This window comes from Streptopelia decaocto, assembly GCF_964273445.1.
Source record: "Streptopelia decaocto genome assembly, chromosome: 2".
NCBI classification, from domain to species: Eukaryota; Metazoa; Chordata; class Aves; order Columbiformes; family Columbidae; genus Streptopelia; species Streptopelia decaocto.
In genome coordinates this window covers 24,364,129-24,378,975 of record NC_138655.1, presented here as the reverse complement: position 1 = coordinate 24,378,975, position 14,847 = coordinate 24,364,129, and the positions used below count along the sequence as shown (strand labels likewise).

The following is a 14,847-nucleotide window of genomic DNA, read 5'->3' as shown; positions in this document are numbered from 1 at the left end:
ACACCTTTATTTAAATGAGTGCAGCGTTACCTGTGCAGGGGGCTGCTGTGTGAGGAGCAGTGGCTCCACCTCCATTCCCAGCAGTGTGAAGGTAGGGACGGCTCTCAGACAGCTGGAAACTACCAACGCACCACACGGCACTGCAGTGCTCGGTATTGCTGTGCTCTGGAGCACCCAGGGCAAAGGCCAGTGCCACCGTGCAGGAGGCATAAAGTCTCCTCATGCTTTGTCTGTTTGCTATACGTCCTCACATCAGTAATGGACACCCCCCTTACCCGCCCGCCCTACCCCCCCCCAAAAAAAAAAGCCATCATTGAATCACAGAATCTCTTTGGTGGGAAGAGACCATCACGATCATAGAGTCAGACTGTCACTGTCACTAAACCATGTCTGTAAGAGCCTCATCTACCTCATCTTTAAACACCTCCAGGGAGGGTGATTCAATCACTTCCCTGGGCAGCCTGTTCCAATGCCTGACAACCCTTTCCAAGTAGAGTTTTTTCCTAATATTCAATCTAAACCTCCCCTGGCACAACTTGAGGTCATTTACTCTCATCCTGTCACTTGTTACTTGAGAGAAGAGACCAACATCCCTGTGCTACAACCCCCTTTCAGGTAGTTGCAGACAGCGATAAGGTCTCCCCTCAGCCTCCTTTTCTCCAGGCTGAACAGCCCCAGCTCCCTCAACCGCTCCTCATCAGACTTGTGCTCCAGGCTCATCACCCCCTCGTGTCCCTTCTCTGAAGCCCATGCAGCGGGCAGCCGCTCGCACTGAGGGGCTGTCTCCCCGGGAAGGGCTGGTGATGGTCCCCGGACGGGAGCCTTGAGGCCTTCTCCCCGGGAGGCGGGGGTCGAGCAGGAGCGCCTGGCCCGTGCCCGCCGGCAAAGCGGGGGGGTCGCCCGGCCTCGGCCTCGACCGCGACGCAGCGCCGAGCCGAGCCGGGCCGGGCCCTGAGGCGGTTTCCACGCGACTTCAGGCGCCCTCGGTGCAACCAGCGCTGGCGAAGCCCCGGCGGCCGCCCGCCCCTTCCGCCCCCGCGGCGGCTCCTTCTCGTCCCCAGCCCGCTGGGCGGAGGTGGGGGCTGTGCTGGCGCCGTCGCCCGATCTGCACGGGGAAGGTGCGTGTTCGCTCTGCTCCGCTCCGCTCCTCTCCTCGTCCTCCTCCTTTTCCTCCTGTATCGCCCCTCCGCCGGGCTGCAGCGCTCTCCCGGGGGTTCCGGCCCCGCCGCCTGGCTGGAGGCGAGGAGGGGCACGAAGGCCGCCATCACCGGCGCCTTGGCGGGGCTCAGCCCCGGCTGTTCCTCTTGCAGAGGCCTTGCTGCCAGCATGTGCTGCGGCCCGCCGGAATGGGGCCCTCCGGCGCTGGACCGCAGCCCCGGGTGCTGCCGGTGTGCCCTGCCCAGCCTGCCCGGGGCGGTGGGCCGGAGCCCGGGGCCTGGCAGCGGGGTGTCCTCCAGCCTTTCTCCTGGGGGGGCAGGTACCAGCGTGGTCGCCCATCAGGAACACGGACTCTCCGCGGTGTGACAGGAGATGTGTGGTTACCCGCTCGTTCCTCTGCATTTAAAAAACAAATCTCGATGCTGAGTTGTAGCTGGCTGGCTGTCTCCCAGCTGCTGGGGGATGCATGGGGCACGGTGCTGTGCCCTGATCCTGAAACCCGCAGAGCTGACAGCAGCCACTCACTGAAAGCAATGACACTGCAAACGGATAAAACCCATACATGCCAAATGAGTACATTAGATATTTAATTACTTCTTACGACGCACTTTACAGTGAAGGGGTTCTAGCATGTGAAGTGGTTTAGTGTTTCCGAGTAGGAAACTCTTAATACCCGTTAGTTTTGTTTTGACGAGACTTTGTTCTTCAAAGGCTACCTTTTTCAAATGGATGCAAAAGGGAAAAAGTATGTAAGAAAGTAGGCATTTTTATGTATGTATATACAAATTTTATATATGTGTATATGCATATACATATTTTATAGAAGTACTAAAATATATATGAGGGACAGAAAAGTGAGTTATAAAAAAACATGAAAAATGTAAGTTCTGCAAGCTGAATCAGATTTTACTAAGGGAGCATTAGATACGGAGGAGCCTTTTGAATCCAGTGGTTATGTCTGACAAATTACAAGTCTACGCAGAACTACTGAAAAAGAAAATTCAATATACAAGCGCTGGATTTCTCTTTGCTTTTTGATGACTTACTTCTTCCTTCCGACTGGAGATTTTTGGGGACCTGACTTGCATAAGTGCTGCATCAGCACCCAAAGCACATGCTCAGACATGGCCATACACATGCAACACGTGAAATCCTGTTTTCTTATTTTGTAAGCCTTAATTTTCAAAATTTTGCGCATCTGTGGTTTTCACTCTGTTCAAAATTAGTTTTTCCTGTTTCTGGAGATAGTTCCACATGTTGCCCTTTTCTGTCAAAAGATGTAAGAGTGTTGTAATCTATTGATGAAAGGGAAGTGTGTGGGTGTTTTTTCTTATAAAGCAATACTTGGTATGACTGTAGAACAGATTCCCTGTGTGGGAATAAAATAACTACTTACATCTACCTCTGTATAGAATGTGTCTCTTTATTTTAGCTTGAGAAATTCAGAAGATTTAAGCTAGGGTGACAAAAGTGGGCCTTGATTTTGCTCTGGTTGTTTTTCTGAGAGGATGAAAGCTTTTATGAAAAGTCTTACTCATGCTTACCTGCTGCTTAAAATCACCTTCCAGTCTTGGGTAATGCTCCCTCTGTTAGATTATTATTTTGAATATAACCTCAAACACTTCTTTCCCAAAAGAAACCCTACAAAGCCTGCCATATCCATGAGACTTCTTGTGTCCCTTGTTTCCTTGTACATTCTGACTCATTTCTTTAGACATATATGCTCTATCTTGGATAGCATCTATCAATTGTGCCTTGCAATCAGTTTTACTTTATCCAAACTTCAATCTTTCAGACGAAGTCTGTGCAGATAAAGTTGGATCGGAGCCACCACAACTTTAGAGATGCGTACAAAGCCTTTGTCTTATGTGGTCTTGTTTCTTGGTGTTTAAAATATATATAATTCTTTTGAACAGCAGAACAATAAGATACTAAATCAGATAAGAACAGATTGCAAATCTCGGCTGGGGAAGAACAACCTGGCATTGACCCCTGTTGGGAGACATCTGTCAGTAAAAGCTCATATAAATTCTTATTTGTTTTATAACACAGTTTTGCACATGCCCGCACATCTTTAATGCCAATTTGGGAAAGAAAGCAACTCACAGAGTCTCTTATTGTTAATATAATTGCTCAAACTCATAATGCACATGGGATTCTTTTATCTATTCCTGCTATAGTGTATAAAACTTTCTTGTTTTAAGATTGAAAACTTTGTCTTGTCATTTCTTCCTTTCCAGTTGTGGGAGGATGAAGATGAAGAATGGCAGTACATCTAAGAGATAGCAGCTGCAGGGATGAAATATTTTGCTTAAAAAAGTACTTTGTACGTAGAAATGTACGAAACGATTACAATCTTGAAGCTCTACAGTTCTTTCTGTTCTGTCTCGACAGGAAATATTATCTGTCAAAAGCTGCATCGCAGTAATCTTTCATGGTTTTGTTACCAAATGTCTGCAATAATCTCAAAGTACTGAAATAATTCTAAGTTCTTTCTTCAGTTGACCCCAAGTCACATTTCCACTGCGATGGCAATAGTGAATTTTTAGCTCTGATTTGTAATCTCCTAAATGCCAATTACTTGATTAAGTCAGTATTTCTTACAGAATCTACGGAGAGTGCTGTGTTCTTTTTTGTTTCGGTTTTACAATAGACGAAAAATTTGTATGTCAGCTTGAGAAAAATTTTAACTTTGTTAGCCTGTAGTTTTAAATATTATACCTCAGTTGCCTCGATCCCTTGATCTTACAAGATGCTTGAATTCTTTTTTTTTTTTGAGACAGGACCAATGGTGGGGGGCTTTATCTGTCTATTTATTTATATATTTATTTATTAATTAATTTATTTATTTTTAATGGAGAGCATTAAAACAGTCAGCTCATTTAGATTTTTTTTTTCTTGTCCTGGTATTAATAGTAGCAATATTTTCTCAGAGTCTTCTAAACCTAATTAACATAGATGTGTTTGATGAATTTTCTCCACAGTAGGTGTGAACGAAAAACATGAAAATCCCTTTGGTGCTGTTGCTGCCAAAGAGGGGTTCAGCAGAAGTATCTAATGAGCAGACAAATGGATTAAAATATGTCTCTAAGAAGTTGTTTATATACTTTTGCAAAATGTTTCTCTGTACTACCTATTGCAATCAGAAGTATGGTAAAAGACCTGTGATATTAAAACCTGACTTAAAAATATACTAATGCTGTGTTAGAAAATAAAAATTTCTGTCAAACTTATCTCAATTCTTAAATTGTCTAAGATAAATTTTGAATCAATGATTTTATGTCATAGTGAGAGGAGGTTAATCTCAGGGTACATATCATAGACATTTATTGCATCACAGGAAATATGTACAACTAAGATTCATTTTAAGCTTGCATGAGTGACCATCCTGCATTCAGTACAACAGTAACAATTCCCACCAGCTCAGGATTTGCCCAAACGTGTTTTGTGACCCGACAGATGCACCGTCTTGTGCAACTGAGAATTCTTGTCACCCTTGTGATGCTGGTTTTAGTACCAATGTGAGAAAACAGGTCTGGTTTTAAGTATGCATATGGGTTGTTTTGATGTATTTTTCTTCTTCTCCAGTTGCTTGCTATGGTGTCTGATCTTTTACTCCAGTGTAGCGATAGTACATTTCCTGCTAGAACACTCTGTATGAAAGGGAGTGAGTTCACTCTTCCACCCTCCCCTAATTTCTCTAGCTTTCATCTGCTACATGTATATTGATATCCTGTGTCTTTAATTTTTGTGTTAGTTTCTTTCAAAGGAGGCACTTGACTGTGAATTTACATAAGACAAGTAGTCAAAAGTAATTTTGTGTTTCAAATAGCCCCACAAAAGGTGCTTATGTAATATTATGTATGTGCCAATAGATATTTGAGAAAGAAATATGCTTTTTTGAGGCCTTACAATGAGATCTGAGTCAATAGACTCCATTGGGAAAGCATCCAGTTTTTTATCTGTAACTTTTGAAGACCAAAGCATAAATCTGATTCATCTGTAATGGTTTCTCCTTCTGCTCTCCACAGGTTTTGAGATTAGTGGTTTTGATCTTGTTGATTTTTAGAGTTCTGATTCACAGGGCTCACCTTCTAGTGCTCTCTCTGGTCATGTTCTCCCATACAAAACGTGAGTGCTCTTCTGTGGCAGACTGTGAGAACACTTCTTGGAGTTTTAGTTTAATGGAATTCTTTATTGCTTTGGAAGCAAAAAGAATTGTAAGTTACTAATTTCTTTAAGATTGATCATATACTGCAATGGGCTATTAATATTTTGTCTTATGACAACTCGATAAGGCAGAAAAGTATATTACTGATCTCAGGTAATGTATTCAGTGCTGCTGAAAAATACACAGAACAGACAGTTCCTAACTCTGTGATGCACGGTGCGATACCCTGGAAGGAAAACAAAGTCAGCTTGATTATAATTACTTGTTCAATTTGGTCGTCTTGAAGTAGTTGTTGGGTAAGGAATCTCTAGAGGGTTTTCAGAAGCAAAAAAGTCTCAGGAATAGGCTTGGAAAATTCTGTGCAGACTCTGAGTTGCTGCCCTTGTCTAATGTCCCTCCAGCTGCTGCAGAGGTTTCCAGCCCAGGTAGCTGAGGTGTTGGAAAGAGCAGAGGCGTCTGCTCTGTGGGCTGCAGGGGCTGCTGCAGTCCAGTCTTCCTTCAAGAAGCACCTCCCCATTTTCCCTTTGGCAGTAACCTACTGGTACTAGTGCTCATGTTGAATTTCTGTGAACAAAGAGTGAATGTTTTTCACTGGATTGGTTCCCAGAACCAACTTGACACTTGACCATATGGACGAGGTTCTGGTGCAAGAGAATGGCAATTTGGAGGCTAGAGCTGCCATAGCTGGGACTGAGATGGACTTAAGCCACGACTGATCCAAGTCTTCTGTTGCCCAGGCCACTGGCTGGTAAAATACACCTACACTGATTTTAATGTACATTGCTACCACAGCTAAGGTCTGTGATTCATGCTTGATTTTGGACTTCCCTCTTATAGCTGAAAACTTGCAGAAAGGGTGGTTGTGAGCAGGAATATCTCTGGCTGCCCTTCAGAGAGTAACTGGATGTGGACAAATGTGCTTGTTTCCACCAAGTGATGCCACCCAAGTCAGCAGATACATCTTCCTTTACATTGCTATCTGGTGCACACTACAGGCATGGTTCTTAAAAGCACCTGGCAAACAAACCCAGCATATCCATTACGGATGGATCATACAGGGCTTTTTGGTAGTTGTCTGATTTTGGACTCTCCCAGCAGATCTGGTGATGAGAGAGCAGAAAGCGGTCAAACTGGAAGAAACTTGGAGAGAACAGTGTATGCTAGATTTCAAAACATCTCTTAAAAGTTTGCTGTGCTCATAGCAGATCACAACGGCTTCAGCCTCACATCTAAATTTTGACTGAGACAATGAATTTTTTGTTTCATTGGAAAAAAAGGTACTCAGAATAGTATTATTATCTTTCTGTGTTTACATCTGGCAGTAGGTGAGCTGAAAACTCATTCGCAAGTCTTTTTCCCTAGAGGAAAAGGGATTTCCCAGTGTTAAGTGGTGTTTCTGTCAGCAGTCCTCTCATTGCTCAGAGTAGGTCTGATTTTTTTGCTGAGAATATTTTGCGTAAAGATAATCCTTCTGAGACTACAGCATAAGTTATTTTGTGTTTGTAAGCAGGCAAGACTTTATGCTTTCTCTAGTACAGGAATTTTGGCACCGCTAGAAATGATTTCCCCTGTCTTCCCTCAGACATCGTACTCTTGTGTCTAATGTTGTTTCTGAAACAAATTTGTTAAAATTGCTTTTTTGTTTAAGCTTTTGGGCTGAAAGCAGTCAATGCATGTTTTAAGCTTTATTTGAGGAGCTATCATTATCAATAGTGTTTCTTCAAATCCAAATCATATGGCAAATTTCATTTACAGTAGAAGCATAAAAAAAGGGAAAAAACAGCATACAAAGTGAATCCTGTTTTGCTGACTCTGACATTGTCAGAAGATGAACCCACCAGTTAAAAACCATATGATGTCTGTGAAGCATATCTGATGTCTATGTGCCTATTTTTTTTTTAATACACGTGCTATTTTCTTGTGATTATGGTGCAGTCCTCTCAGCTATCTCATCGTGTTGCACGCATTCTTGTGAGTCCCACTATCATATATTTGCAGGTCTCAAGGGTTTACCAAGGTCAGAGCAGTTATGTTTCGAGTGAGTAGTAGCCAAATTTTAATTGTTTTTTTCACTCTTTTTTCACATGCTGCTTTATCTGCTTTAGCTTTTCCTCGTTGTAATACTGGAAGACATGGCACTTCACTGTTGCCTCTGTTCTCAGTGTGCTCTTATTAGAATTAAATGTATTCGGATGACTGTTTTCTGAAAACTCAGAGCATCCAGCCTGGTTGAGCAGCATGCAAACAGGAATAGGAGCATGGGAAAGTTCCTTTGAAGAATGTTATATAAAAATAACTATTGGGAGCTTATCAGTATGTGAACTGTCTACAAAAAGACAGATGCATACTGGATAAATAATAATAACTGGAGTAGGCATCTGTCTGATGCAACCTCCCAAAGTTATCAAAATGAAACATGCTGTCTAACATCTCCTGTCCCTGCAGACAAGCAGCATAGGAAGGATGAAAGTCAGCTAATATGAGCTTTTTTCCTGGAAAACATTTTCAGCTGTGGTGAAGTAACAACTGGGCTGTTAGCTGCAAGCATTGCTGCAACTGCGGGGGGTGGTTTGTGCAAACTCAGCTGCTCTCCTGAAAGCAGAAGGTAACTTTGCTGTAGAATAAGCCTTAATCTAGGGATTAAAGGGGACAGTAAACTTAAGAAACGTAGGCTTCTTGCTGACCTTGCCTGCCCTCCAGGTGTTTATGTCTAAGTACTTTGTATTCAACAAGTAGGGCTTGTTGGTAAACCTGAAGTAAGGTTGTAGGATTAGTGTTGCCATCAGATTTGTTCCTATGGATAACTGGGACGTTGTTACTGGGGAGTAGGACTGATACGTAATTCATTGCCCAAAGCACTGCCTATGTCTGGACCAGCTTCCAAACAGTTTCCAAGAAGAGCTTTCTGACAAGTGACCCTAATATGGAGCTCAGGGAAGTCCGGGCACATGTGGTGAGACTGTCATCCTGAAAGGACCAGCACTTCATCGAGAAGGCAAAGGTTACTTTTTGGCTGCTTCTTAATGAAGGAGCAGTTGTTACTTGGTGTGAACTCTACCTCATCGGTTGTCCCTGCTTGCAAGGTGATATATGTGATGAACTTCAAGTGCAAGTGGTCCTCCAATACCAGCTTCATTTTAATTTGGAATTGCATTTAATTCATGAAGAGACTGACATTTGCAACATCTGGATTCACTGAAGAAGGCAGAGGCTCCATTTTTTCCTCACACTGGTAACACCAGAGGCCCACGTGTTAAATCATCTCACCAGAGCCCCACGTGTTAAATCATCTTACTGCTCATGCTGTGGATAAAGCCCTCTGAATTTTATGCAATTATGATAGCACAAATATGTGGTTTTGAAAATCACGGTTTATAGCTAAATCAAAGTAAAGTGCTCTAAGTGGGTTGATTGTGTGAGCTTTTGTCTCCTTAATGATTGTTCTTGTGACTAGAAACACTTAAAGACAGCATTCCCAGAGCTGTGCTTGCAGAGGCTACTTAACAGGTACGATAAAAGCCAGAGGTGTCCTAATACCTGGGGTTCCTGACCAGTGTGATAACACTGTATCCAAATACCAATTTAAAGAGTGTCTAAATAGCTTCACTTTTTATTGTGTTCCAGGCACAACTCTTCCAGCAGACCCAGAAGGAGTTTGTGGCTGTCTCCTGCAATAGCAGAAGGATAGTATGAGCAGCTGGGGTCTGGAAATGAAGCTGTGGGCTCTCTGGACTCTGCTTGGCTGAAGTCCGTGTGTGCTGCCTGAGCTCAGGTGCAGTCAATCATCTGGGCCCTGTATGTTCTTGGCCACAGTGGTGAGCTGGTTTTCTCAAAGATAGCCAGTGTAAAAACTTCCTGGAGTTTGGGGGCTGCCACCTGTGTGTCAGCTTTGCCTTATGCAATCTGAACTGTGCAGAAGTATTTTAAGACCTAGGAGGAAACTTCTGGCTGTTTTGTTTCTTCCTGTACTTTCTTTAATCTCTTGAGTTTTCTTGGTCAGCTGCAGTGTCCAATTCTGTCAGTGCAAAGTCAGGGAGATATATTAATGTTTGCAGAGATAGTGTTGGTCACATTCTGTCTTCAGTAGTGTTATGGATGCTGTAAATTTTCTGCCAGATGTGGTAAAATGTGTGCCAGAAAATGACATGTATGTATACCTGGTCAGCTTATGTTTGCCAAAGTCAGTATCTTCCCTTAATGTGACAGTCAAGTGCAGTATCAGCTTTTGTATTGTCACGTTCAAGACTCTGCTGAGCATCTGGATCAACCAAATCGATAGTTTGGCAGCTAGAATAAAGAATCTGTGAGGATTTTAAAGGGTAGATCTGTATTTGTTTTTCTAATACCATGACATTCAAACAGTAATTGTGTTGAGAAAAGGGAGTTTCATAATTCATTAAACTACCTTCCTTCTTACAAATGTTTTTGGCCATTTTGGATAGCTATCTCCAATGTAGCTCCTGAATATGTTTTGGCAGTGGTACTTTTTTCATTTATTCTGAAGTTGCTGTTGGTATTTGTACATATTTATTCTATGTTATCTCTGCAGAGATGCCTCTGCAGAGGCATTTATTTTTACTTGAACAGTTATCTGTATTGACAACATTATCTAAAATCTATTCTATTGTCTTTTATTACTGTTTGCTTTAGGTCTCTTGAAAAATGCTGTTCAAGGCCAAGGGTTAATACTCCTGTACCTGAAAACTATACTGTAGGCATATTCTGTATTTAGCTTTATAGATAGTTCACTGTGTAAGCATCTTACTAAATAGAAAATGTAGTTTATAGTACCATTAGTCCAATGCTTCTACACTCAATTAAATATTTTAATTTGGGCACATGAAAGGGATTTGAATATATAAATTGTCAATACAGCTACTTTTCCTGGTGATACTTCTGTGTACTGAGAATCACAGAATCACAGAATGTTAGGGATTGGAAGGGACCTCGAAAGATCATCCAGTCCAATCCCCCTGCCAGCTCAGGAACACCTGGATGAGGTTACACAGGAATGTGTCCAGGCGGGTTTTGAATGTCTCCAGAGAAGGAGACTCCACCTCCCTGGGCAGCCTGTTCCAGTGTTCTGTTACCCTCACTGAGAAGAAGTTTCTTCTCAAATTTAAAGGGAACCTCCTGTGTTCCAGTTTGTACCCATTGCTGCTTGTCTTACTATTGGATGTCACTGAGAAGAGCCTGGCTCCATCCTTGTGACACTCACCCTTTATATATTTAAAAATATTAATGAGGTCACCCCTCAGTCTCCTCCAAGCTAAAGAGATCCAGCTCCTTCCGCCTTTCCTCATATGGGAGATGTTCCACTCCCTTAATCATCTTGGTTGCCCTACGCTGGACCCTCTCCAGCAGTTCCCTGTCCTTCTTGAACTGAGGGGCCCAGAACTGGACACAACATTCCAGATGTGGTCTCACCAGGGCAGAGTAGAGGAGAAGGAGAACCTCTCTCGACCTACTAACCACCTCCCTTCTAATACACCCCAGGATGCCATTGGCCTTCCTGGCCACAAGGGCACAGTGCTGGCTCATGGTCATCCTGCTGTCCACCAGGACCCCCAGGTCCCTTTCCCCTACACTACTCTCCAACAGGTTGTTCCCAAACTTAATACTGGAACCTGGGGTTGTTCCTGCCCAGATGCAATACTCTACACTTTCCCTTGTTATATTTCATTAAATTTTTCCCCACCCAACTCTACAGCCTGTCCAGGATGGCAGCACAGCCTTCTGGCCTGTCAGCCACTTCTCCCAGCTTGGTGTCATCAGCAAACTTGCTGACAGTGCACTCTATTCCCTTGTCCAAGTAATTGATTAATACATTGAATAATACTGGTCCCAGTACCGACCCTTGCAGGACTCCACTAGATACAGGCCTCCAACTGGACTCCGCCCCATTGACCATGACTCTCTGGCTTCTTTCCTTCAGCCAGTTCCCAGTCCACCTCACTACCCAATTGTCCAGACTGCACTCCCTCAGTTTAGCTGTAAGGATGCTGTGGGAGACTGTGTCAAATACTTTACTGAAATCAAGATAGACCACATCCACTGCTGTACCATGATCTGTCCACCTGGTTATGTCCTCATAAAAGGCTATGAGGTTGGTCAAGCACAACTTCCCCTTGGTGAAGCCATGTTACTGCCCCATCAAGACAATCATCTGAAAGGTATTTTAGACTCTAGATTCCACTTTGAACATCCACTCAGGTTTATACTGTCACTTTTTGGCTGCTTCAGGGAGAAGTTTCTTCTGTTTCAGCCGTCTACTCAGAATGGTAATTCATCAAAAGCTATTAAAAAATTGGCATTCATTCGGGTGGCAGTTATTCTTTGGTTTGGAGCAGTGTGTTCTTCTCTTTCATGTTAAAAAGCAGAGGACCTGTAGCTGGTAGTATAATAGCAAGGTAAATGTTTGAAAGCTAAGTATTCAAAATGTACTTTAAATTTTGCATTGAGATACTTTCACATGAAAATTTTATACACCCAGGCTTCCCCGTACTTGTTTTCCCAGACTCAAATTTTGTCTACACAGAAAATTGTCAATACTTATCTAAAATTTGCTAACCTATAGCAGTTCGATGTATGCTATTTCACAGGTTAGCTGCATGATGGATCTTCTGAGTCACTACATGAGAATTCAGGAGAGAAACATGCCAGCTGTGTTAGTGTGTCAACCAAACTAAATTGAGGACAGGCATTTTCAGTTATTTATGACTAGCATACCAGATACAGTAATTGTTTAAATTCATAACAATTTTGCTATCCTCTATTAAAAAAAAAAAAAACAAAACAACACAAAAACATTAAAAATTCAGTTTTAGAAGTAGAATTGCATGGCTTAAAAAATAGGTATTGTCGTACCCATACTCAGTGGTGTCAGCATTTCTCGCTGTCCTCTCTATATAATTGCTCTGTTAACTCTTTGATATATTCTTTGGGTTTTTTTGTGTTGGTTTTGCTTTGCTTTGTTTCATTTTTTTTTTTTTTCCTGCCACTGTGATTTCAGTTCACTTTCTGTAATATGACCATTTGCTTCACTGCAGCAAGCTTTTGACCAGCTCCTCTTGGTGGTGTCAGGAGAAAGGGGCTGAGTGATCGTGCTAAATGAAATGTCTTCCATGTGGCAACTGAGTCACTTGGAGATGTCACTTCTGGGTCCCTTCTCTTCCAGTTTGTCCATTGTGTCTGTCTGCAGTTGAACAGCCCTAAAGGAATGTTTGTCCCTGTGCAGTGGGCAGCACTGTGGACCTTGATCTTAACTGGGACTGTTGAAAGCCACTTGAAATAATAATAATAAAATATTAATACTGATTGATAGATGTCTGCTGTCATAACTGACTTTTTTTCTGTACTGCAACAGCAAAAACTTTTGATACTTTTTTGTCTCTTGAATAGCAGTTAAAAGTAATTAGAAGTTAAATGCAGAATCAGAACTGCCTTATGCATGGTAGCTGTCGTATTCTGTGATCAAATGTGCGCTGCACTGGGGAGTAGCTTTGGTGAAGAAATGGTGTTGAAGCGTTCCTCAACACCAGAAAGAGGTCTGGTTTTGCTAATTTATTTCTCAAAATTGGATGAAAGCCAGTTTTCTATCAAGATTTTTAAGTAAAGTGTCTTTATCTTGTTAATAGTCTACTCTTTGCATTGCTTCTCTATGTTTAAACTTTCTAAACTTGTATTTGTTTCTGCGTTGCAGTGCAGTCTGTGGTGGGATGGTGGCCCCAATTGTAGGTTGCCACTGAACTGCAGCAATTTGTTTCTGATGTTGATATTTTGGAATACAGTATTATATTTGAGTACCAGTATTATGCCCTAATGAACATAATGAACTCGTAAACTACATACTTCACAACATATCTCATTGAAATGAATAAGCTTTCCCGCCCTTAATATAAGTAATGTGTGCATCATAAAGATCATTTTTCTGTCAATTATGAGAAATTCTTGATGCTGTGCCTTTTTCACATAGTTGTATTTACAAATGGATCCTTTGTTGCTCTGGAAAGGGAAGGCTTGGTGGGCATATCCTACAGTAAGGAGGCAAAAGACCAGAACATCTGTTTTCTTAACAAGTCTAGCAATGTGTTCACCACATTTCTCAGCTTCACAAAACCACTTGGATGTTGTAACTATAGCAGTATGAGGAACATACCCTTTCTTGTGACTGTAGGGAAAGACTACATGAAAAAAACTAACAAAAATGTATTCAGAAAAGTTACAGTTATTGTAATCTGGAAATTTTATTTATTAGTAAACTTAAATATCTCATCATATTCAGCAATGCTGAATAATTATTGATTTAATTTGGAAATGCGGTGCAACTTACAGTCTGTAGAATGAGACTGTAGGTGTATGGAGTAAAAGAACTAAAATGGTTGCATACTTTTGAAAATGTTGTCTTTGCATTTTTGCGCTTTTTCTTTGAAGTGTTTAATAATGTGCATAACTTTTCTCTGAACCTGTTGACTTAGAATGAAAAATTTTGTTCCATAGGTGTGTCGTCATAGAGAAATATTATTCTTGTAATGTATGGAAATGCTAAGAATTTAACTTTACAATTTATAATTCTAGAGTGATATATAAAATATGGAGATGAGATTATCATCTGGTGTAATTTTTGTTAAGGCCAGATGAGTCACTTAATCAGAAAATGTGGCCTGTTGCACTCCATTGCATAATTGATAATAAAGGTTACTAATTTTGGTGGCAAATATCCCAACCCTTAGTAGTGTATAGTCACCTTTAAAACTCAGATTTAATTGTTCGAAGGAGACACTCAAAGTATTTGCTTTTTCTGGCCAAAATCTGGAGCAACATAAAGCATATGTGTGTTCTGCGGGACTGAGCAGCCTTTGCTGGAATGCTGTTTGAGGGAGCACTAAGAAGTCCCACCAAGTGCCAGACACTTGGCAATTTGCTTCCTTTTGGCTTTCATGGAGGTGGCAGGACCAACTTGTGATAGTGACAGCCCTGCACTGACTTGTTAATGAAACTTGGTTTGCTCCTGTTACAATGTCCGTCCATCAACTTTAGCAGTTCTTTCTATTCAGAGATGCAGATTGATTGTTTGCTCACAGCTCATACCTTCTGTTTTGGGCTTTTTCCTGGGATGAAGATAGGTTTCATCCTTTGACTGGATGCAGTCTCCTAATATTTCAATAAAAACTTGGAAAGAAAATATTTAGCATCAGAATCGTGGGAATAATTTAACTAAATACAGGATATAAAATGTCTTGTTGAACACGGTATCAAAAAGAACCTTAGTTTAGAATTTTGAGTGTTAGATGTTTAAGTATGTGGCCTTACTGGCAGTTCTTGTCTTTGGTGCTCCTTAATTTGTGGCCTCTTGTTTCTCTGTCCTGGGTATTTCACTCTTTTCCATAGCCTAACTCATCTCCTCAGATGAGAAAATCCAGAAAATACAGGACAAGTTGTAGGAGAAGATTTTTGTAATTATATTGCCTCAGTAAAAAAGGGAGTGCTTTTCTCCTGTAGGAAAGGCTGAAAGAAAA

The 14,847-nt window shown here is 41.7% G+C and overlaps 1 protein-coding gene across 3 annotated transcripts in view; it reads left to right on the top strand.

Annotated features, from left to right (window-relative positions):
- Window positions 1–945: 945 nt before the first annotated feature.
- CPQ (carboxypeptidase Q) overlaps window positions 946–14,847 on the top strand; it is a 161,193-nt gene continuing 147,291 nt past the window's right edge. Inside the window, exons 1-2 of one of the 3 annotated variants that reach the window (XM_082045122.1) lie at window positions 993–1,118; window positions 8,954–9,101. The gene's annotated coding sequence lies outside the window, so the exon portion shown is untranslated. Of the gene's footprint in view, window positions 1,119–8,953; window positions 9,145–14,847 lie in introns of all 3 variants that reach the window. The other 2 variants (XM_082045121.1, XM_082045124.1) reach the window with 2 other exon arrangements.